The sequence below is a fragment of the Cryptomeria japonica genome, chromosome 9 (genome assembly GCF_030272615.1).
Source record: "Cryptomeria japonica chromosome 9, Sugi_1.0, whole genome shotgun sequence".
In the NCBI taxonomy this organism is placed as follows: domain Eukaryota; kingdom Viridiplantae; phylum Streptophyta; class Pinopsida; order Cupressales; family Cupressaceae; genus Cryptomeria; species Cryptomeria japonica.
The window spans coordinates 285,942,443-285,967,127 of NC_081413.1; positions in this window are offsets into that span (position 1 = coordinate 285,942,443).

Here is a 24,685-nt window from a genome sequence, read left to right on the forward strand (position 1 = left end):
GCTTGAGGAAGATCTTGACACTGGTAAAGATGGAAAATCTGATGAAGCAACTTGAAGGAGCTCTTACAGACTATGATGTAGAGAAATTGAAAAATATCAAACTAGAAGATGATTTAAGGGCAGCTCAGGATATCATTCAGACACTTCAATAAAATTTTACTATTGCAAGAAATAAGAGAAGAGAACTTTGTGAAAAATTGCAAAATGAGAATGATGAAAAGGAATCACTTAATGATATGATAAGCAAGTTGAAACAAGAGAACATGACAACAAAAAATGAAATGCAGGATATGACTATGAGATTTTGCAAAGAAATTGAGGATAGGAAGAAAAATGAAGAATAATTGACCAGAAGACTAAGTGATGCAGCGAATGAGAATACAAGACTTAGCTATGAAAATGACATGTTGAAGACAGATCTAATGCATACTCAGAATGACTCAAATGAACTGATGAGACAAAAAGAAATCTTGGAAAGAGATCTGGAAACTGCAAATCAACACAAAGAAAAATTCAAGAAAAGCTCAGAGGAACTTGGCACCTTGCTGAAGAATCAAAAACCTAAAGGTGACACTTCTGGTATTGGCTTTGAAGTTGGTGAAAGCTCCAGTACTACAAATACTTAGGATCACAGCAAACTGGTAAGACAACCTAATGCTTATAAATTCAATGGAAAATGCTTTAACTGTAATAAGTATGGTCATAGAGCAAATGAATGTAGATCTAGAAATTATCAGAATATCAACACACCCACTAGTTAATGTTCTAAATGCAACAAAGTTGGTCACAACTCTGAAAACTGCAAAATGAATGTGAGATGTTATGTTTGTGGAATATTTGGACATTTATCTAATCAATGTAGAACCCAAAATGGCATAGGTTATGGGAAAGCTATTCAGAAGAATAATGTAACTTGTTATGCATGTAACAAAATTGGGCATATTGCTAAATTTTGTAGAAGTAAAGGAACACCGGTAGACAACAAAAGTTCTAGCTTGAAAGGTAAAGAAAAAGTTGAAGAGGTTAAGCAAGAATTCTAAAAACAATGGATTAGAAAAGCTGATCTAAACATTGGGAATACTCCTCCACCGGTAGAAAAAACCAATGCTTCACGGACAGGACATAGCGATGCTTCACCGGAAGGGCAGAGAAGTGCTCCACCGGGAAGAAGTTCTTCATCTAATTGAAGAAAATTTCCTTGAGGGTTTAGCAATCTAATGACACGTGCTATTATTCCCTCGGTTAGAGATAAGAAGTTGAAAATTACCTATTACCAGCAAACAATGTTAAGTGAATACTTAACCGACATGCAATTAATGTGGTAGATGGCGAAGAGACATTATAAAGTTAAGGTTTTGGCTCCATTTCATTTCACTGTGATTTCAAATTTTTGAAGAGTGCGAAGACTCCAAGCTAAGGCATTTTGAGCAAGAAGCAAGCACACTCCAAGCAATCATCCATCCAAGGTAGTAAAAGGTATTTAATCATGGCATCCACCTCTGCAATTGAATACATAGCAAACCCTACTGTTGTTGAAGTAATAAAAAGACCTAGGTCTGTATTTCAGTTAGTTCCCGAGATAGCAAAGAAGGATGATACCTTAGGTGCTTTTTCTGAAATTCCTAAGGGAGTTGTAGATGCTGAAGACCCCATAATGTACATCCACTGCAACATTGAAGAGTTAGGAGATGAGGAAATTAAAACCATGTGTAAAACCGTGATATGTGATAATACTGGCAATATAAAGGATGAACACAAGATCATTGAGACCCTAGGATTTACAGAGATCCTTAGCATTCCTGAATTTCCAAAGGATGTGATTAGGATAGTTTTAAGCAGGGTACATGGAGAATGTTTTTGGTTAGATGTAATCCATAAGATCACCAAGGAAGCTATCACAGGGTTACCGACCACCGGTAAAAGACCAGATAAAACCAAGAAGGTTTCCAATGACCTAGTTATAAACCTAACTAGTGCAACATTCGACCTGAGGTCTCTAAGGGTTAATGATGTAAAAGATATCAATGTGAGATTCATCAGTATGATATTAGGGTATAAAGCTACTCATGCTAATAGACTTAATTCAGTTTCAAGCTTATGCATTAAGAGTGCTTATGACATGGTCACAGATAATGCAAAAATCGACATATGTGAGTGGTTAAAGGATGAATTAATTGACAACCTTGGAAAGATCAAGAAGGATAAGAAAGGAACCTTCAGATTTGGAAATTTGTTAGTATGCCTAATGCTACACATAACAAAATAGGTTCCTGATATAGGTTACAAAGAACTTGGATATGACATACTGGTAGGCAAACAATTGACTGAACTATTCAATAACATGGGTGAGAACAAGGAAAACAATATTAATGACTTTTTCCAAGCATTAAAAGCCAAAATGAAGAAAAGAACAAGGTTATCACAGAAGATTGTAGACAAATACAAAGATGATATATGCTTTGTCATCAAGAAAGATGAAATCTGGATGGAAGCGGTCATCCCAAGGATAGTTTGGGTAACCGAGATGGGCTATGAAACAGATGATCACATAGTTGAAACATATGCCAAAGCACTTCTGGAAGCCCCCGAAGAACCAAAAGAAGAAGTGTTTGGTAGTGTTGAAACCATAGAACGCCAAATACAATCAAAGAAAAGGGTGAAAAAGGTTGAGGTAGTTGTAAGGAAAGGGTCCAGACAAGCAAAAGCCATTAAGGAAGATGCATTGAAGAAAAATAGCATAACAGAGGATGAGTTAGCAGCTCCACAGCCTGAAACTCACCTATCACAGGTAGGTACTTCTTCAGGAAGTGACATTCCTGCAACTTTTAAAAGAGTTGTAAGGAAAAGAGATCCCTCACCGGCAACCACACCTTCACCTAGGAGGACAAGGCAATAGCAACAAGCAGTGAGATCTCCGATTAGAAAGGCCACACCAAAGAAGAAACTGACACCCAAGAAGAAGAAAAGGACAAACAAAGACTTGGCTCCTCTTGATATACTGCTAAATGAAATCACAGAGGAAGGTAAACTGAAGAACATAGAGAAAATATATGACACTCTAATAGCTGATGAGAAAGAACAAGTTGAAAATAGTGTTATATTGCACATGGATATGTACAAGAAATTTTTGATGGAAGTAGTCAATGAAATACCAGATGAATTATTCAAAAGACTAGAGTTAAGAAGACAGGCAGTGATAGAATTGGATAAGAAAATAAAAATTCAGAAGTTACTTGCTGTATATCTGGTAAACTCTCCACAAGAAATTGATGATCTGATTGCAAAGGCCAACCGGTTAGTATTCTCTACTGCACAGTGGCATATTTCATTGATGGCAGGAAGAGTTAATGAAGTAACAGAGGAAACAAAAGATGGATGGGATATATTCCTGGTTGAGTAGAAAAAAAAGAAGAGTATAGGAACCCTAAACCCATAAAGGTTTATCTGAAAGATAGAGACAAGGGGAAAGGTAAAGTTGGTGGACCACCAAGTATCAAGGTTAGATACAACTTACCCCCACCTTCTTTAAAAACTCCACCAGTAAAATCAAGAACTACTGAAGATCAACCGACAGCTGAGAGTATGGATGTAGAGGATAATAATCCTAATCCTGAAGTCCTATATACTGTGAATGTCGACACTCAGAAGATCAACATAGTAGTAGACAAAGATACAACTGGTAAGTCAGATATGGCTAGTGAGCCTTCGGTAGCAGGGGAAATAGATAAATTGATAGAAGATAAAGAGAAAAAGGTAGAGACTGAGGTAATGCAACATATTGAGAAACAAACAAAGCTAAAGGCTCTGGAACAACAATAGCCGGAATAGGTACATAAGGAAACAGTGCCACCGATAACTAGTGAAGTAGGAAAACCACTGCTTAAAGAAGTACAGACACAAATAGACCTACCGGAGGTCAATACAAGCTTGGTTACTTCCACCAGTACTCAGATTGTTGGATCATCATCAGGATATAAATCAACAAATGTGACTGAGGTGTTATTAGATTCTATCAAGAAAATAACCAACTGCAGCTCACAAGCTTACAAAGCAATTGATGATTCCATACCAATTTTGAAGGTAATAGCTCCCAACTGTAATATAGATAATAAAGATTCTTTAGGACAATTGGATACACTATGTAAATATATCTCAAAAAATATTGAGAAAATAAAGGAAGATTCAGTGAAGGATAAAGAAGAAGTTGCAAAATAGAAATTCGTTGATGAGAAAATAAAGAAGTGTAATAGAGATTTTGACACACTTCTACCGGAACTATGTAATTTGTTGAAAGATTACAAAAATCTGTATAAAGATACCTATAAAACAAACTTTTTGACTGTAGATATTGACAAGAAAATGAGTAAAGTACAGGATGCGATAAATAAACTTGCAGACAGCTTTGTCAACTCACCTGATACACTATCAGTTTTTGAGGAGAAGATAACAAATTTTGAGGAAGAACTACTCAAATTGGAAAGAGAGAAAGAAAGAATAATAAATAAGGCAAAACATTTGAGATCTAAACTAAGTCCAAGATTGGACTATCTAGCATCTCTGTGGAAGGAAATTTCTAAGGCATTAATACAGGGAAGCAAAACACTGACAGAGCATTTGTAGCATCTCACCGGTACAGTGAAGAGAACAGAGACAACAATAAAGGATAGCAAGAACTTTATGGATAGTATAAACTTGATTTTGGGAGACCTTTTTCAAATTATAACTACCCAGCTACAAGGTTGAAACCACAAACTCTACTGACATCTTGACAACCTTTGCCATTGATGCCAAAGGGGGAGTAGTGGGATGAGAAAATTCAAATCACAGGAATCATATGCTCAGGGGGAGCACACACATTTTTGGTAACATTTTTGGACTACACATTTTTGGATACTTTTTGAAATTTCTCATGAGTGTTTCCATCAATGCCAAAGGGGGAGATTGTTGGCATATGCACACTCCAATGAGACATTGTATGTGATTGAAGGTTTTGTCATTGATGGCAACCTTGAAATCCTATGGCACTGGCAAAGACATTATACCAGCATCAGCAGATCACACTCTACACCGGCACTCAGGACATTGGCACCGACACAGAAGAAAGGAAGTATACCGGCACAGAGGCCGACAAGATTTTGTTATATAATATTTTTGTTTATTATTGTAAGCCAACTTGGCAAATTGTAAAATGACTCTTATATATAAAAGAGATTATTGTAGACATTTTGTAATGTGATGTAGAAGCATTAAGGAAAATATTAGGCAGACCTAATGTGCGAAATATAGGTTAAGGGGTATATGTAAAGAACAGAGCAGGAACCGGTACTGAATCTGGCATTGAAGATGCTATTGTAAAGTAGTACAAGATATTGGATTTGTATAATCCTTATTGTAAGTCAGTGAGACTTCCCATTGAGCAGTGAGCTCTAGGCAGTTGGCCTTCCTGCATGTGCAGGCCCCTATTGTAAGTAATTTTCTCTTATTGGCCAGTGAGTGAATATTGTGGGTCACAAATCCCACTGAGGTTTTTCCCACATCGGGTTTCCTCATTAAAATCTTGTGTTATGGTGTACTTTTCATGTGGATGTTCTTGATTCTGTTTATTGCATTATTTCTTGCATATCGGTACACTGTTATATTATGTTCTGCATGTTTTAAGTTAAGAAATTCTAATCACCAGTTAGATACTGATTCACCCCCCCCTCTCAGTATCTATGGGACCCCTAACAATTAACTTCTCATGGCCTGCTAATGACATGTATCAAGAGTGGACAAGAAAGTACGTGGTTCTGGATGCAGTGGTTCAAGAAGAAGCTACAGAGTGACAAAGTGCAAAAAGGGGCTGTTAGAAGATGAAAAGGACTTGTATCTTCTTGTTGAAACAAGAAGATTGTTGTAAGAAACTTTTTGGAAAAGGTCTGAAGCTTTTATGCATCCATACTATTATAAATGGATACCAGGACTAATAAAAAAGGGATCACAAGAATTTTGAAAAGAAACTCTACAAAAATATATCTGGGTTTTTCTAGTTATTACAGAGAATATTTTGAGTTTTGTAAGACTTTTCAAAAATGAATATCAATATACAGATCATAAACTTTCGAGCCTAAAATTTGTGTTGTCTTTTGGTGTGCTTTCAATAATTTACTGGTTTCATTTGAGTAATCTAGGGTTATTCAAATGAACATGGATTGTAATGCAATCTTTATGGATATGTTTCTTAGCTTTTATCTTTAGGAGAGGAATTAAATACACATGAAATATCTTTGTCAGTAGGTTATTTTTTTGGAAACTTTGAATTTCATAAACACTATTTAGTTTAACAAGGAAGGACTCTTATATATGTCAGGCATGTATGGGGTTAATGGAAGCCGAAGTGATGAGATGCATGGGGATGTTTAATTGTGAAATCCTTGCTTAATTTAGATGACTTTGTAGCTTGGATAAGGCACTGTTATCAGTTGTAGTTCTCTTTCTACATCACTTGAGGATCAATACTGAAAATGAGCATAAGCTTCCCTTTATTATTTCATTTTATGTTGAGGCGATAAGATCCACTGGTTTTTGGACACTGGTTTACTGTGGATCTTGTTTAAAAGTGTGAAATTATTCATAGAAGGTATACCCGCTTGAACTTTGGATAAGTTCAAAGTGTAGAAGGTTCTTGAAACCTTGTCATATGTTGCTCTAAGGCTCTTTTTTCCTTGATCTCTCCATTTGCAGATAGAGTTATTATTTTTCTTACAGGGGATAAGAGGGGAATCAAAATTTGAGACTAACAAAAGTGGCGACTCTACTAGGGAGAGTCATAGTGTGTATCCATGTTGCAGATTGACATTTAATTTGTTCAGAATGTTGTTCGGATATCTGTGTTAAAAAAATTTGCATGATCTTTGATTTGTTTTCTCTCTCTCTCTCTGAAAAATCTTCATGATTTTTGTTTTAAAAAATCGGCAAGTATCCTGTGTAAAGCTTGTTTTCTTATTTCCCACAGTCTTTGTGGGTGGTGACTCTGACAATCATAACCAGTCCTTTTGAAATAAGTGAAATTCTTTAAGAAAACAAGCATAATGAAGGGAGGAAAGAACACCAGATCTCTCATGAAGAAGCATCCTCGTGAGACATTGTAGGAGGGACTACCTGAACAGTCATGCAGAGGTAAAAAAAGATCAGTGGTACATGAGCCATCTAATGCTGCTTGGGTGCAGAAAAGCACCAATACGAGTAAGAGATCTGAGAGACTTGTCTATGCAAATTCAAATTCTTCTTCCCACGAATCTGAGCATGATGTTTTAGGTTTCCATTCTAGTTTATTTGGGAATGTAGAAGATGTCCATTTTTCAAATCAAGGGATATCCCATGTTGGTTTTTCTAGGAAAGATAGAAGTAGTTCAAACATAGTAAGGGATTCTATACCTAGGACAATTCATGGAAACATCCGTTTGATTGATATTGACCAAGTCAATATATCAAACTCTGAAGAAATTTTCTCTGATGAAGATAAGGTATCCCAAGAAATAGGTGACCTGAATAGAAGAGTCTGTCATTTAATTTCCTTAAGAGCACAAAATGAAGCAGATAAAGAGAGAGAAGTAAAGGCAAAATTGATGGAGAGAGACAGGCTCTTGAGACAAATTGCTGACCTTGAGTTACTTGCCCAAGAAAAGGCTAAGAGTGAGGATGAAGGTCCTGTGATTAGAGAAATCCTAGTTCCCAAGACCAAACTTGCATACAAGTTAGTAGTGCAACCAAATAGGGAAGTCCTTAGTGACCCACAACCTGTTAGAGATAATGTTGACAAAGGAAAGCAGAAATGCATGGAAGGTGGGTCTGGATCTAAGACTATAGTGCAAATCTCTCACATACTATCAACACATGAAAGAGAGATGGAAAGGATGAGGAAAGAGAAAGAAGATTTGCAAATGGAATTAGAGAAAGCTAAATTAGAAGCAGCTAATCAAGAAGTTAAGAGAAAGATTAGTTACCTAAAGGCTCCTCCTATCATGTTTCCTTCAGTAGATCTAAATAAACCTGCTCCTTAGCAAGCTTCACTCCCTCCTATTAAAATTCAGCCAACTCTATTCGTTAGCACTACAATAGCCAAACAAGCCCTTGTTACTAACCAAAGTAATCAAATTTCTATGACTCAGAGCCCCAATGTAAGAATGAACATGGGAAATAACCACGCTTCCAACCAATTCCAAATAAGATGTATTAACCTAGAACTTTATAGGTAGCTCATTTTTGATGGAATCCCAGGATACCCCAACCATGTTCCTACCGAATTGAGCAATAGACTTCACAAATTTGCTGGGAATAATGCAATCAATGCAGAAGAACACTTGAAGTCTTTTGGTGACCTGATAAATGATTATGAAATCGTAAATGAAGATGTCATCATGAAATTATTTGTACAGTCCTTAGTAGATGAAATGGGTTATTCAATTGAACATGTATTGTAATGCAATCTTTATGGATATGTTTCTTAGCTTTTCTCTTTAGGAGAGGAGTTAAATATGCATGAAATATCTTTGTCAATAGGTTATTTTGTTGGAAACTTTGAATTTGATAAACATTGTTTAGTTTAACAAGGAATGACTCTTATATATGTCAGGCATGTATGGGGTTAATGGAAGCCGAAGTGATGAGATGCATGGGGATGTTTAATTGTGAAATCCTTGCTTAATTTAGATGACTTTGTAGCCTAGATAAGGCACTGGTATCAGTTGTAGTTCTCTTTCTACATCTCTTGAGGATCAATACTGAAAATGAGCATAAGATTTCCTTTATTATTTCAGTTTATGTTGAGGCGATAAGATCCACTGGTTTTCAGACATTGGTTTACTGTGGATCTCGTTTAAAAGTGTGAAATTATTCATAGAAGGTATACCCGCCTAAACTTTGGATAAGTTCAAAGTGTAGAAGGTTCTTGAAACCTTGTCATATGTTGCTCTAAGGTTCTTTTTTCCTTGATCTCTCCATTTGCAGATAGAGTTATTATTTTTCTTATAGGGGATAAGAGGGGAATCAAAATTTGGGACTAACAGATTGGAATTCATGAGAAGTATATAGTTAAGGGCAGGTACATATAGGTCTACTAGAGCACATCTTACCAACTATGAACTAAGCTTGTGTAAGGTTACAAATTACAATGTGTAATGCACTTTTGTATAAAACACAATGTGTAAAACATATCTCAAATGACTAGTTTGATATCTCAAATGAGCAAAAATTTTCCCAACTGAGATCACTCAAAAATTATAGATTGTTGATCGTGATCAAGAACTAGCAGTGGCTTTGATTTTTCAAAAAAATTCTAAAGTCAATAACACGAGTTATTAAAAAATGGAGATCATGTTTTTCAAACAAATATTTTATGATGGTTATTTATGTAAAGTTACTTTTCAACTATTAAAATATATATTTAAGAATAAATATATAAATTCTACTATAATCTAAATAATTTTTGGGAGTTAATACAAAATCTTTTTGATTATGAAATATAGCTCTTAAAATTTTAATTGCATTTTATTCAAATAATCCATAAATATAAGATCATATACTCATAAACTTTAAGCCTCCATGACAATTTCCATAATTATAGATATTAATTAATGGTGATTTATATGTTTGAAAAACTATTCGCTAAATTGAAAGAGAATAATAATAAATGAAGTAATGATTGTTTATGAACACTTTAGTAGAAGAAATAAAATATCTAAAAGATAGATATTCAGTAAGAACAAGGATATCTAAATGTTTGATTTGCATATTTTTAAGCAGCAAAATGTATAGGATTTTTCCAACCTATGTAGATTTATAATCCCTATTTAATAGAAGAAAACCATTTAGAAACTAATTAAAATTAAAAAACTAGTTTACCCCCTAAATTTTACTATATGCACTTTAAAAAAGATTTTTTATTTTATGAGTGAGGCTAAGTTTGTGTAAACTTATTTAAATCAAGAATATATTTGGGGTACCTTGGCATTACATTTCATATCATTTTTTGAGATATTCTACAACTATTTCCTTATCCTTGACAATATTCACTATTCAGTTTTACAAACAAACATAATCTTATACCAAAACTTTGAGAATTGGTTGCAATCCACATTATAACATCATATTCACAAAAAATGATAAATAACCCTCCTCTTTTCAAGAGAGAAAAAATAAAATTTATATTTAACCATTCTTATTGAAGCTTTAAGTGCATGCAGTTAAAATTGTGGTCACCAACAAAGTTAACAAACAAAATCACACACATATTCATCTCTTGCAAGGAAAATGTCAGTATATGCCCTCAAACTTAACACAAGAGTACTGCAAAAAAAATTCACCATCATAGACCACTTGAAGATTTTGTTGTTCCATTAAAACCACAGAATTAACTATCGAATGGAATCTCTTATCCTTCTTACAATTTACATGTCCTTGGTTACGAGAGGAACCCTCTTCTCATTATGTGTACAGAGGTTATCACCTGATAGAGTTTTTCCTCCCTCTATCTTCTTGGATACTTGCTTCAATAAAAATCCAACAATCTCTTGATTCCTGTGCAAGTAATTTGTAAGGACTAAATTGAATTCTATCCAAAAACCCATTATTCTGTCCCTTTGAATCTTCAGTAACTCATAGAGATAGTGAACATGGGATAATCTTTCACACAAGAAATGTAATCTAAGAGATTCTCTATATTGCAATATACCTACATGAAATCACCATAGAACAAAAAGTAGAAAAAAATTTCTCCCTCTTTACACTATTTTTTAAGGAGTGAATAAGGAATACCACTCACCAAACTAGTTCAAGTACATGAGCAAAGTCATACATGTTCTCAAAGAACCAATGATAACTCTTCAAATCAACTTACAAAATATAATAGATAAGCCAACATGGAGATATTCTGGCTCCAAGACTTACAGAAGCTCGATTTCTACATCCTGGAATAGGCAGAGATACATCCGATCACACGATGCTAACTAGCAACTCCAAGCTGATCACAAAGCCAAATCACATTACTATCGATACCCAATGAATTTATGAAATACAAAATATTTATACAAAATAAAACAAAAAACAATTTACCTGGATCTGCATAAAAATGGCAGAAAAGGAGGTGCAAAAATGGTGGACGAGCAACTAAAGAGGGATATTTTAAAGAAAACCAACACTAGCCTTGTCATCGCTTGCTACCGTATTTGCTTTTAGATTTTTGAAATGAAAAAAATAAAATGAAAATAGTAGGAAGGATGTTTGAAATGTATTGAGCGGGAGGGATTTTTGAAATGTGTTGGGTGGGAGGAAGATTTTTGAACTCAAAATAAACTGTAGTTGTGCCAGTGACCATGAGAGTGGCTGACAAATGTTAGCCATGAGCAAATGCTTTCTATCAACCACAAAACAACAATATGACTCCATGTCAGAGATGGTGGGCCCTAGAATGTCTCTCATGGCATCATAGGAGGGCATGCGATTTTGGAGCCGCATCATGGCAGGGCATGCCGTTTTGGAGCTAGAATAGCTACAACCAAGTAATGGATCCAATGGGAAGATTTATGTACCTAGAATATGTCTCATCACTCTAACGTATAAGGAAAGAATGTACCAACTATATCTTCATGTTGGATTCTCGCTCTTCCATATGAATCTTTAAAAATTCTCAGATGTTCTTTATCATCTTTTTGAATTTGGTATTTAGGACAAATTTTTTTTAGGATTTTTAGGTAAATCTTGGTAAGCATTGAGCCTAATAGGTGAGTTAGCATTAAAAAATGCCATTTTAGGTGGTGGAATATTAACTCAACTAGTATTAATAGGGTTTACAAAGATATCTGAGGTTGAATACGGTTATGAACTCCTGATGTAGCTCCTACAGAATTTTCTCTAGGTCTGCAATTAACTCTTCGACCAGGTAACTTGACAAACTCAAATCTTAGATCATGAGACCTTGATCTTGTGACTACTCTCTTATACTCCGGTTTGATTTATCTTTAAAAAAGAAACCTCTAGGCCCTCATTCTAGGGCCACTTCTATTGATGTGGATTGATATCACACATCAAACCAAATAGAATTCCAAACAATAGAACCTACCTTTCTTGAAAGATTAGCCAAATGTTAATCCCAAGGCTCGGGATGATTAGGTCTTGACATAGGTCACTCATGGTTCACTTGTTTATACTATTTTATAAAGAGAACTGATGTGTTTCTTCTAATTTAAGTCATTAACAAATGGATTCACTGATCTAGGATGTTTTCTTATTGATTTCCACACACTTGAAATTAAACAATTACTTAAAGAAAATACACAATAAGATAAGGTAAATAATACTCTATCTATTGAAAAATGTTCAGAGTTCGTAGTGTGAAGATTAAAATGAACAGAGATAACATTCAACAATTAAACTAAAATGGAAATAAACAAAAAAATATACATGACAACGCATGATGCAAGGTTTTAACGTGGTTCACCACTAAGTGGCTACGTCCACAAGAAAGCAGGGAGAATGATCTATTAACCAAATATCCAATACATATATACATGACTGCACTCAGTCATTTATACAATCACATTCAACTGTGAAATGAATAGTCTTGGGAAGTCAAAGAGTCATCTGATCGTTGGGCTTCATATACCCAACAATCTCCCCCGTGAAGGCCAACCGGTATAGTCACGCACTCTGACATCCCTACTTCCATCTCTAAACTCACATTGCACCCAATCTACAAGATTTTAATTGTGTAAATTCTTGTTCACGTACACTACAGATATGCCTTCTCCAAATCAAAACAAAGTTAAAAACATTTTCACCTACTACATATACAAACTTACAATAAAAAACACCAATCACTGCAGATTCAAAATATATTCCCCCTTGATCCAAAAACATGATATTCATAAAATTTGTAGAGTAGCATTGATAAATTAAAACTTTTCCATCAAGCTGAATTATTTAAAAATATTTGTAGGTTGAATCCTAATTTATCCAAGAGTTTAAAATGCTTAGTCTTTCCAACTCCTTCCCAACTTGCTCCTCTACCATAAGTCTCAAATCTCGCTGAAGTTGGGAGCAAGAAAGTATAGTATGCCCGTGGACCATACACCATACACAAGTGATTCTGTGACAAATGGGAAAAGTATCATTGGCCCTTATGCTTGCAACGTCTCCTTTCAAAACTATTATAGCCGCAACATCTGCCTTGTATCTCAAAGGTGAGGAATTTGAGGGGTCATCATTCCAAAGATGCTTCCGAAGCAACCCACTCTCACATGAGTTAGACCTTAGATTACTCTCCAGCCTTGATCTTAGAGACCCAAGTGAGTCATTCGACTGCTATAACTCCCAAGGCAATTGTGAAACCCTAAGCCACCACACCTCCTCCAACCATGACGACCCACCATTGTTCATAATGTATTTATGGGTGCAAGGATTCCATGACGTAGCATCTCCAAAGGACTTTGGATGTCTAGCTACTTTTGCTCGTCTAGCAGGGTCCAAGAAGGGATTAACTTCTTCTTCATTGAAGGGATTTGGATCATTGGTTAACAGGTCACTAGATGATTGAATGTTTTCATGGGTGAATTTTCCTCCACCTTCATGGATATGGAAAATGCCTCTTGCTACACCCAAGTTGGAAACTACCTTTCCATCTGTAGACATCGTTCTACACTCTGTTCTCAACACAAAGCTTCCACGCAATATCGTTACATTCTCATCATCATGAGAAACTCCAGAATCATTCCCTGTAGGCACCAACACTTCATCATCGATAAACTGATCCCAGTTTCTCTCTCTAGAAAACTCTGCCAGTTTTTCGTGCAAATCTTTAAGTGTAACACTGCTGCCTGAAGGCCCCACTATCACGGAATCATTATCAGCGTTACAAATCTGTTCTTGTCTAGCTTAACTTCAGTCAGAGGAATTTCTATCCTTGGCATAGGCATTACTTTTTACCCTGCCTCAAACACCTTCTTTACTTTTTCCACCACAAACCCCCTGTCTATTGCCGTTACAGGGTCCATTAATTGAATCTCCTTTGCAACTTTTAGTTTCTCTGCAGGTTTGATGGTAGATTCACCCACAATCTCAACATTGCTAGGTGTAAAGTTTGTGAGATTCACAATCTCCTTCATAACAAGCCAAAACAAACAATCTCGAGTCATCACCTACTCTAAAACCGCATTCTCCTTTTGCTGCATCCCCACCACCAAGTGCAAATACATGTCCAAAAGATGTACACCTTCCACAATGTTATTCTGTTGGGAGTCATTTTTCTCCAGCATGACCTTAATGCAATCTCTTACAATGTAGGCCGAAAAATAACCCATGGGAAAGGATGTCTTGGTCTCTACTCCCTCTCATGAGAAATTGACACTCGTATAGGTGTCCTTTGTGAGCAACAATCTCACCTTCAGTGCGCGATCATGGACAAGGCCAATTTGTCGAATCAGATCATCTCCTTCCTGTAATTCCCGTACAACAGCCTCAAATTTAAAACAAGGATATATTTGGTGGCATTTGATGAATCGGTATGATGATATGATGATAATGTATGTTTTCATTGATGTCAATAAGTGCAAGTGAACTGGTATGAAGAGTTGTAGTAAACTAGTGTCTGGGTTTCACTAAGTGTGACTACTGGTTGGTAGTCTCAGCTCTAGTGTAATGCTCACCAAAATACCCTAGAGAAAACTAATCATCTATCATACTAATTGATATTTATAGTTTTTTCTAATTAACTTTCAATAACAACTAATGTAATACATAAACATCTCCATATAACTACATTCATTAACCATATAAACATTATGAACATACATCATCTCACATTTCACTAATTTACGCAAGCCGAAATAACATAACATCATTAACCTTTCCCTAGGGTACTTCAATGACATTACTCATTTAACTTCCATAATGACAACTGACTCACATGATAAACATATTCTATCTTGAATTAATGCATCATATTTAATTTCCTAATCATGAGATATGCAACCCACTAGCTTGTCTATCCATTATGAAATGAATACCATTATACCATTCTACTAGCATATTACATTCCTTTTTAAAATGCAAGACAACCCCAAAATCTTGCATTCGTTTTATGCACCAAATCCAAATGTGTTTTAACCCAACATCTCCTATCTACATGCTCTTTTCCTTTTCCATGATGATGCAATCTTAATGCATAGGTAAAATCCATCTTTGATAATCCATATAAACATACTTCCATCGCTTCTAATACTAACATGATCTCATTGCATTTATTATAATTATCTCCTCATAAAGTATAAACTATAATTCATTCTTCAATCCATATAATAAACTAATTCCCTTATTCCTTTACTCAAGAAAAACATCACACTAATCCTTCATTTCATAAAGTTTATTTATTGGCTTACAAACATATAACAATATAAATCCAGTAAATTCATTACAAGTACATGGCTTAAATCATATACTAGTCATTACTATTTATCTAGCATGATATACATTACATTACTATGCGAATCAATCCATTCCATATTAGTTTCATTCTAAAGCCTCAATACCTTTCAATCCCAATTTTCTTTTACATTCAAATTCTCACATGGTCATATATGTCTCCTCCACCATGATTTACCAATTACCAACATGATCTATTCACATATCTAATTCCTTAATAACATTGTAGTTTTCACATAGCACCAAAAGCATATCCATGAATCCAATAGCAATAGTTTCCTTTCCTAATCCAACTACACATGCAACCACTTTCCCAATTTGACAATAACCCCAATTCCTAACACAAAAATCCTAATATCTTCCAAGCATACACATAGAGACATAATTATCTAAACCTTATCCATATTATCTAACATCCTCAATACTGATATTTAAGATTATTCCATTTCTCAAGGTTTTTTCACATATTGAATCATAATCTAAAGAAGTAACCATAGAATTCCTTTCTAACCAATACGATCAGATCATATTATAAATCACATCTATTTAAATTGCAACTCCATTACCAAATTTGGGCACATTAAATTATTCCCTTCATTTAATAAGAACGTATCCATACATCTCATTCCCATATTTACAAATCATGACATACCCTAACTACCAATTATGAACTACTTACAAATATATTTACATAACAATACATCATGAACATAGCTCTTCCTTTTACATGATTCCATCTACCACATACAAGATACTACGTATATGTATTCCATCATATTCATTACATAAATTTTCTACAAGGTACATCCATAATCCACCAAGAAGGAGAATCGACATCCATGCATGAGGAACACCAACAAGGGGAAAAACCCAATGGTAAAAAGCACCAACCACCTGACCATGTGGAACCAAAGGAACCACCCCCCGTGCTAGGAGATGACACAGGTTCCCAACACACACTCTACATCTAGGTTGACACTTAATACCAAAAGAAAATATTACAACAACTCTCTCAAGCATAGAGAAAATACAACCAACACAAACAACCATAATAAGAAAATCTCAGAGGCTTATCAATCTATAAGGCATAGTCATAAGATCATCACAAGGAAAACATGTTGGAGTGGAGTGTCATCGCATGTTACAAGCATCCTTTTAAGGAACCTCTTGGTAAGTGACACACATGCAGAACCAACTCAACCTATGAGAGATCAAGGGAGTTTGGTTTACCGTCTTCACGACCTTTGTAGTACCCCTACCCTAATCTATTTCTTACCTTGGTTTAATCTTGATTAGTTTATCGTAATATTATGTTATAGTCAGATGTTGATTTTACGCATAGCTATTGATGTGGTTTTCTCACTAGTTATGTGCAAGTTATTCAGTGTTCCTATTTCGTGATATTAGTATCGGACTAACGCTTTCATTAAATTGTATATATGTATGCATGTATGATCTTTGGTTGCAGGAAATTTCAGGTACAATGCCGCACGAGTGCGAGGTTCGTCTTCACCTGGAGTTACAGGTTTGAGTGTACCCTTTTTAATCCTTAGAGTTGGATTAGGTGGTCGTAAGACCCTAGTTGACCTTAGTCGTGCTCTAGTGAGCATCGCCAGTCGTCGTCGGTGACCCCTTCCTGTGTGGGTTTGCGAGTCGTCTGTTGGCTGACCTTCTTGATTTGCGTGCTTGGTGTGTTTGGTTAAATTGATTAATTAGCCCTTAGTAATTATCTTGATTAAATATGCGTTTGTGCATTGAAGATTAATGGGTTAAATTAATCTGGTTTCCGTTATGTGATTTCCGTTGATATGAATTGCTTATTTTAAATTGGGAGTGAATTCGATTAAATGACTGATTTTGATTATGAAATGCATTTAGGATATGCTGTTGAAAAGAAAGTTTTGTATTTAAATTTCAATAGATTCTATTGTATTCTGTTGGATTAAACTTCAGTTAATTGAGAAAATCGATTTTTAATTTGAATAGCAAGTTAATTTGTTGCTATAGTTAGAAAGTATTAAATTTGGAGAATTATTTGTAAATAAAAGTTTTAATTCCAAAAATGGAATTTCTGGGGTCAACTCTTCCATATAACCCAAATTTGGGGAAAAATGGAAGGATGGACATTTTGGAGAAATTTTGGTGGGAAAAATAATTTTGGACAAAATTGGGGGTTTTGGAGGGGAAGATTGTTGGTTTGGATCTGGCAGGATTGGGCTCTCCCTCAGCCATACCAGGATTGCGAATTAAGGTAGGATTCTGAATTTGCTTTTGAAAAATCCATTTGATTGACCATTATGAATTTGGCTGGAGATTTTAATTTGGGTGTGTATTTCCTCCATTCTTTTTGGGTGTTTGAAACCCTTGGATGTTTGTATAGGATGAGAAAGCCATCAAGAAGATGTGATATCTAAACCAGTTCGTTTAAAACCGAGATTAAATTGAATTGAAATCCTTTAGCAAGCTCTGTTATGGGCGTTTTTTTTTAATAGTTCGAACTGTGTTTTAAAAAGGGAAAAAGAAATCATTTAATTTCTTATCGCACTGGGCGTTGGTGTTTATTTTCCGAGCTGTGTGTTCAAATTAAAATTTTAAACGTTTTTTTTTTTAGAACTGGGCGGAGTTTTTGTTTCGGACTGTGTTTGGGGTTGGAGGGCAGGGAGCGGAGCTCCACCCGCTCCTCCTCCCCTCTCCCCTGCACGTCCCCCTTCTCCCCGCTCGTCCCTCTGCTTTCCCCTCCCCCGCAGGTGTTGGGAACCCCAGCCGCGGCTCACTGCGGTGGCCGCAGGTCCGCGGTGGCCACAGGGTGCCGCAGAGCCTGCGGGCACCGCAGCGGCGCCGCCGCTCGGGCTTAGCCCTGTGGCTAGGGTTAGGGCACGGCCCGCCCTAGCCATTTTGTTTAATTTCATTTTTTTGTTGTTTGTTTTAATCGTGTTTTTAATATCGTTTTTTTTAATGCATGTTTTTTTTAGTATAAAAGAAAATGCATATGATATTTTTTTTATATATCATTTTAATGGAAGTAATCTTAATGTTAAGTTTAGATTAGATGCTTAATTTTGATTAAAGGTGGAATATCATGTTAAATGTCAAATTGGTATTGATTAATTTTATAATGGGGTTATAAGTTAATCATTATCCAATTTCATTTCATGACTTTGGTACCTTTTCTAATTAAGTTCTGAAACTGTTATTTTGCAATTTAATATTGTCGATGTAATTCTACTTGATGATGTTAAATATTATCATAGAATATATTATTGAGTAATTGAAAAATAGTGAAATAATTATCGTTGGGCATTAGAAATTTAACGATATGCTTTTGATAATGATTATCTTCATTTGGATTTCCTTTTTATATTTAAATTTCCGTGATCCGTATAGTGCATCTGGAATTGAAAATTATGAATCTCTATAGATTGAGTTTGAACCAGTATGTCTATGATGTTCTGTTGGAGATTAAATATCTTATTTTAGTTGATTAATGGTTGTCTGAATTTTATTAATATGAATTGGTTAAAAACTCATTATGGCTTAATTTGCCTGTTCGATGCTTTGAACCTTAGGAGTTAGAAAACCAAGAACAACTTAACCCTTGATGAGGTAGATAACTGTAATCGGATTTAGATCTTGTAGAAAACTTGATCGATTTTAATGTTTAAATCAATTTGAGGAAATATTGTCTTTTCTGATTATTGCCTTGCGAGTTTAATTTCTATATTCGCCTTTAATTATGAAATGGCATGTTTTGCTTCGTTTAGTAGGACCCTGTCGTATGGATTGATTTGGGGTTCCTGTTTTAGTCCTCGATTTTGAGTTGACTGTTGTATTGTGGTGTTGTCATAGTAGGTCATATCCTCTTTGAGTGAGTCGAACGATGATTCATGGTTAACCTTAGTTGTCAGGTCTCTAGTTAGAGTACCGTCAGTAAGTGATTACCCTTGAGTCGTGTTTGACCAGATGATTGTCTCTCTCTTCTGGAACTCTGTTCGTCTGACCATGTGTATTCCTTGGTTTTGAGTTCGTCTGAGTTTAGTCTAGTGTCATATGGGAAAGTGGCTTTCGATTGGGGGTCGCGCCCAAAGTGGCTGCTGGGTAACCCGTCGAAAGTGAGTCTAATAAGTGATAACCTTTAAGTAGATTAGAATATAATCTTTAATTAAGATAATGTGCCTCACACATGAGACGAGTGCTATCATAGATTCGACATGCTGTGAGAAGGCCTGAAATGGCAAACCATCTTCCTTGTCTTCACGAGAGGATGTGTGGGTCCACATGAGGCTTGGATGGGCCGGAAGCTCGGATTAGGTTGCCAGGGTGACCCAGTGTATGGGACCAGAGCCTATGAAGACTTGCCATGGTAACCATACCAGGTTGTGTGATGACACTTGTCCCTACGTTAGCTAGTGTGTTGTCGTTTTGTCCTGTTAGGAGTACCTTTGTGAGTCGTCCTTTGTCTCTACCCTTGCGAGTGTCAGTTTCATGTTAGACCTTGGGTGGTGATGACTCAGTTTTATGGATGCTCTCATGGACCTCTTGTTTTAGCTTTGATTATGTTCAGCTGGATCCTGTTCTTTTCAGGGATCGTTTATGTATTAATGGACCGATGTGGTCGTTGTATATTGTTTATATTTCGCCTTGATGGCTGGATTGTAATGGTGTAACCTCTTGTATTCTTAACCTTTATTAATTATCAGAGGGGTCTTGCAGTTGCGCAGACCCGGAGATGTAGCCCTTTAGGGGTGAACTCCGAGATCATTATGGTGTCATGTGGTGTATTCTCTTATGTTTCCTTTATTCAGCTTTATCATGTATGATTAACTTATGTTAGAATGGTTAAGTGGATAAATGGAATTAACTATAAATGCTTATATTCAGTTCTTTCTTGAATGCCATGTTGATCGAATGCGTAAGTGGTTTAGATGAGATTTATCGTAGATGCTAGTATGCAATTGTCCATTAAAATGAAATAAGATGGAATATGAAAGATTGTAACTTAGAGTAATGAATTATACTCAGTTGTTGTTAAGGAATTTAAATATGCTTGGAAAGTTCTCTTATGTTATGATGAATTCCTAGTGTATTAGAATGTTAGATGTATAGTTTGTAATTTTAAATGAAAAGCTTGAATGAGGATTATGAATGGATCTTAATGATGAATCCTTGCTTGTGATTTATATTTCTGTCTTTTGAAAGAAATTATCCTGATTATGAATTATCTCGTTGTTAAGATAATTAGCTTATTGGATTAATTGTGTGAGTTAAATGGATTGTGAAATTTAAGTAATCTCGTTGGGAAACTCTTTAGGTGTGAGTTGATGTCTTCCGCTATGTAATCTGAATCTTTGATATCTTGTTGCATCTTTGTGTTGTAACTTTAAAAAAAATAAAATTATTGCACTCTATTCTTGTAATTTTGGCTTATCCCTTCGGGGTTTCCTGGCGGGGCATTACAACCTTCTCATGCTTATCCTAAAACATCCTCCCTAGGATCAAGTCATGAGGCTCACAACTATTCATTATCTTGTTTAAATGAGTTATAATTACCCATCCCAATTAATTCATTATCAATGTTATCACTTGTTTACAAATCATGGAAAACTCCAATGTGCCTTGGTGGTCTAGACTTCATGCATCCTTACAAGGAACCTCATGCAAGCCTATCTCTCATGACCCCGGTCATCACAAGGAAGGCCACTCCTCCTAACATGGTCTCAAACATGACAACACAAGAGGCTCTAGAATCATAATTAAATCTGAGAACATACATAAATCTGAAATCATAAACAATCCACATGCAACCAACAATCTCATTCATAATCATGAAACATGTGAAAGGTAACATCATGAGAATCAAAAATCAATGAGCCTCTTGGCCAAATCAACATATCAAGGCCATAATAAATTCCATTAAATCTGAAATGAATCATCAAATAATCTCAGCAAGGCCTATCCACTTGCTGGTGCATAATCATAAGAATCTCAATCTCTCTCTTGGCACATCAACAGGAGAGGAAGTGCAAACAACTCAAATGGCATAAAACACATACAAAACTCACAAATAAATCATATGAAGACATCACCAATAATAAATCAACATTAGACAACATCATAAATGCCCTAAAAAATCCTCTGGTACAGCCCAAAATCCAATTGACATCAAACAGACTTCAAACTGGACAAAACCCTAAAAATACACAGAATGGTGCATACATTCTCTAAAGTGGCGCATATGGCTAATAATTTAGTGTATCTGGGTGATATTTTAGCACATCTGGTGCTTATTTTAGTGCATATGGTCATTCCTTTAGTGCATAGGAAAGAAGTGTAAATTTTGGCAGAAAACGGCTTAAGTGCGGGATCAAAACTACTCGAAACATAATGAGCCAAATATGATGTATTTATACTCGTTGGAATCAACACAAAATTAAATATAAGAATATGTAAAAAAAATAAAATAATAAAATTCACCCAAGGAACTCCAATTGAAAACATAATATAGGCTTCAAGAGAGAAAGCATCTCCAGCAAGTCCAGAAAACCATCAAACACCAAATCTTGAATCCAAATCATGAAATAGAATCAACACACATATAAATAAAAACAATAACTTATCCAAACATAAAAACACATTAAAAGAAGGAAAATATATAAAATGTCTCAGAAGGAGATGAGTCCTGTGAGTCTTCCTCACAGCAAGGCTAGACTGGAAGCTCACAAGGCTCTCTCCTCTCAAATCCACAAACTCTCTTAAATGTTTAACAATATTAAAGAAATCTCAAAACAACAACACTAATCCAATACAATCACATCATAAATGGAAGAAGCCTCAATACATATAAATCCCAGGTTGTGCATTCACATCCACCACTAGAAAGATAACTTCCAAATTTTCATCCAAATAAAGATCTCATAACCCATGGGATTCCCAATCATTTCCATTGAGAATAGAGAGAATGAAATGAACTATTTCTTTATCCCCCACACAAAACATTCACGGAGTAAACACTTGCAGACAATGAAAAACAAAGATAAACAGAAAGGGTATGGTCTCCAACCTGCAACTCGTGTGATGGTAGGTCACTGAAGGAGAGCCCACAAGTTTTTGCAATCCAAATCCAAACCCAAATCTCTTCCAAAATCTAGTCCAAGCAATCCACCAAGAATCCAAAGCCAAAGAATGGAACCCGTGAACAGTCATAGGGAATCCATTAAAAGGAAACAATAAACAAGAAACCCTAGAAATCCAACCAATAGGGTAATTCCATTTTGGAATATTTTTCCCATATCCTATGGTTTCCCCAAAATAAAATCCTCCAATAGGAGAATAGGGTAGGTAGGAAATACTAACATATATTATAAGTAGGTGGGATAAATATATTTTAATATCCCAAGGTATAATTACCATACCACCAAATAAATATTAGTATTTAAACTATAGCCTTATAGGAATTATTATTTAATATATTATGAACTATAGTTATTTTTAATTAAATACTTCACCAATAGAAAACATAATTAAATAAATTAACCATTAAATAATTTTTTGTTTCCAATATTAAATATTAATTAATATTAAGACTATAAGCAATAATCGATAATTAATTAAATAAATACTATAATTCTAAAAATCATAAATCAAATAATCAAAAGCTCAAATAGCTTAAATCAAATAATTAAAAATAAATAATACTAACTATCAAATCTCTCAACAAATAGACAAATAATCCAACACCACATAAATAACCATGTGACAATAAAATCAACCACAACATAAATAATACTCATACCAAAAGAGTCAATCAATACTAACATACTCCCAAAACTAAAAGAGCCAAGCTGAAAATGGACATGACCAATTGCGCCTAGTGACAACTTAAACCTAGAGTATATGAAGGGAACCCATGTCAACTCCGGAACCACATATTACCATTGGGACAAGGACGCGCTCGCACCTGGGAATTCTAGGAGGAATAAATGTCCAGTACTTGCAAGTCCTGCAACCACCAACAATGATATATATATATATATATATATATATATATATATATATATATATATATATATATATATATATATATATATATATATATATATATATATATATATATATATATATATATATATATATATATATATATATATATATATATATAAGTGTTAGAATTATGCAATGACACATCCTGCTCGCAATGAGTGATGTGACATTGATTCTCCACGAAGACAGTCAAACAATAGTCAAACACATCTCATAAGCATCTCATCAAATATAATCATGAAATAGGGTTAGTATAATCATAATCAACATCAAATCCATGATCAATATAATCTTTCGATAATCTATCACATAGTAAGCATATAGTATCCATCAAATCACCTAAATAATCATCATCCAAATTATCATAAATAGTCAAGATAAGTCTATCACGCATGGAATAAAAGTCAACTCTAATCAAAACAAGTCAAGTCAAGGGTGGACACTACATCTAAGGTTTCCGGTTTGGCAATCCAGCTTGTGCGATGCAACCGGTGACATTATGTGATGAGTCAACTAAGAGATGAAGACGAGATCGAGATGCCATGTCAATTTTGTGCACGTGAAGGATTTCTTTGAGGAGCTTGCATGTGAAGATCGACTGCATTAAATGTCTACCTCAGGAATAAACATTCTTATTAGTGGTATGAGAAGAAAGCGTGATGGGGTACTGATTTCTATGTGCAGTGAAGAATGGATGATGTAGACTGACTTGTGATCTGTTTGAGATTGCTTCACTCTATGGAAAGTGTTTGGACGGTCAGGATTTGACCGCCTGTAATTGTAAACCTAAATGCTTAGGGTTTATGCTACCGACCTAATTGTTGTCTATAAGGTCGATGATGTTTGTTATTGTAAGTTGTTGGAAAAAGTTGTGTGTGTATTTGAGTGATGAGATACTTGCCAGATCAGTGAGACAAAATTGTAGTGCGATTGTAGAGTAGAGGAACTAAAAAGGATCTGCCTTAGCATATAGTGTTGTTATCAGATCAAAATTTTACCTGTTGTCTTCTAACCATTTCAATAGAAGGAAAATCCCTTTGTCGGGTAGCTTTAATAGGCTTACTGTAAATCCTCTAACTAGGTGACTCAAGATCATTGAGTTCTTTAAATCCTCTAGCAAGGTAACCTTTGATAGGGTTTCAACCTTTAACAGGGTATATAGCCATCCCTTAACTGGGTGATCTTTAATAGGATC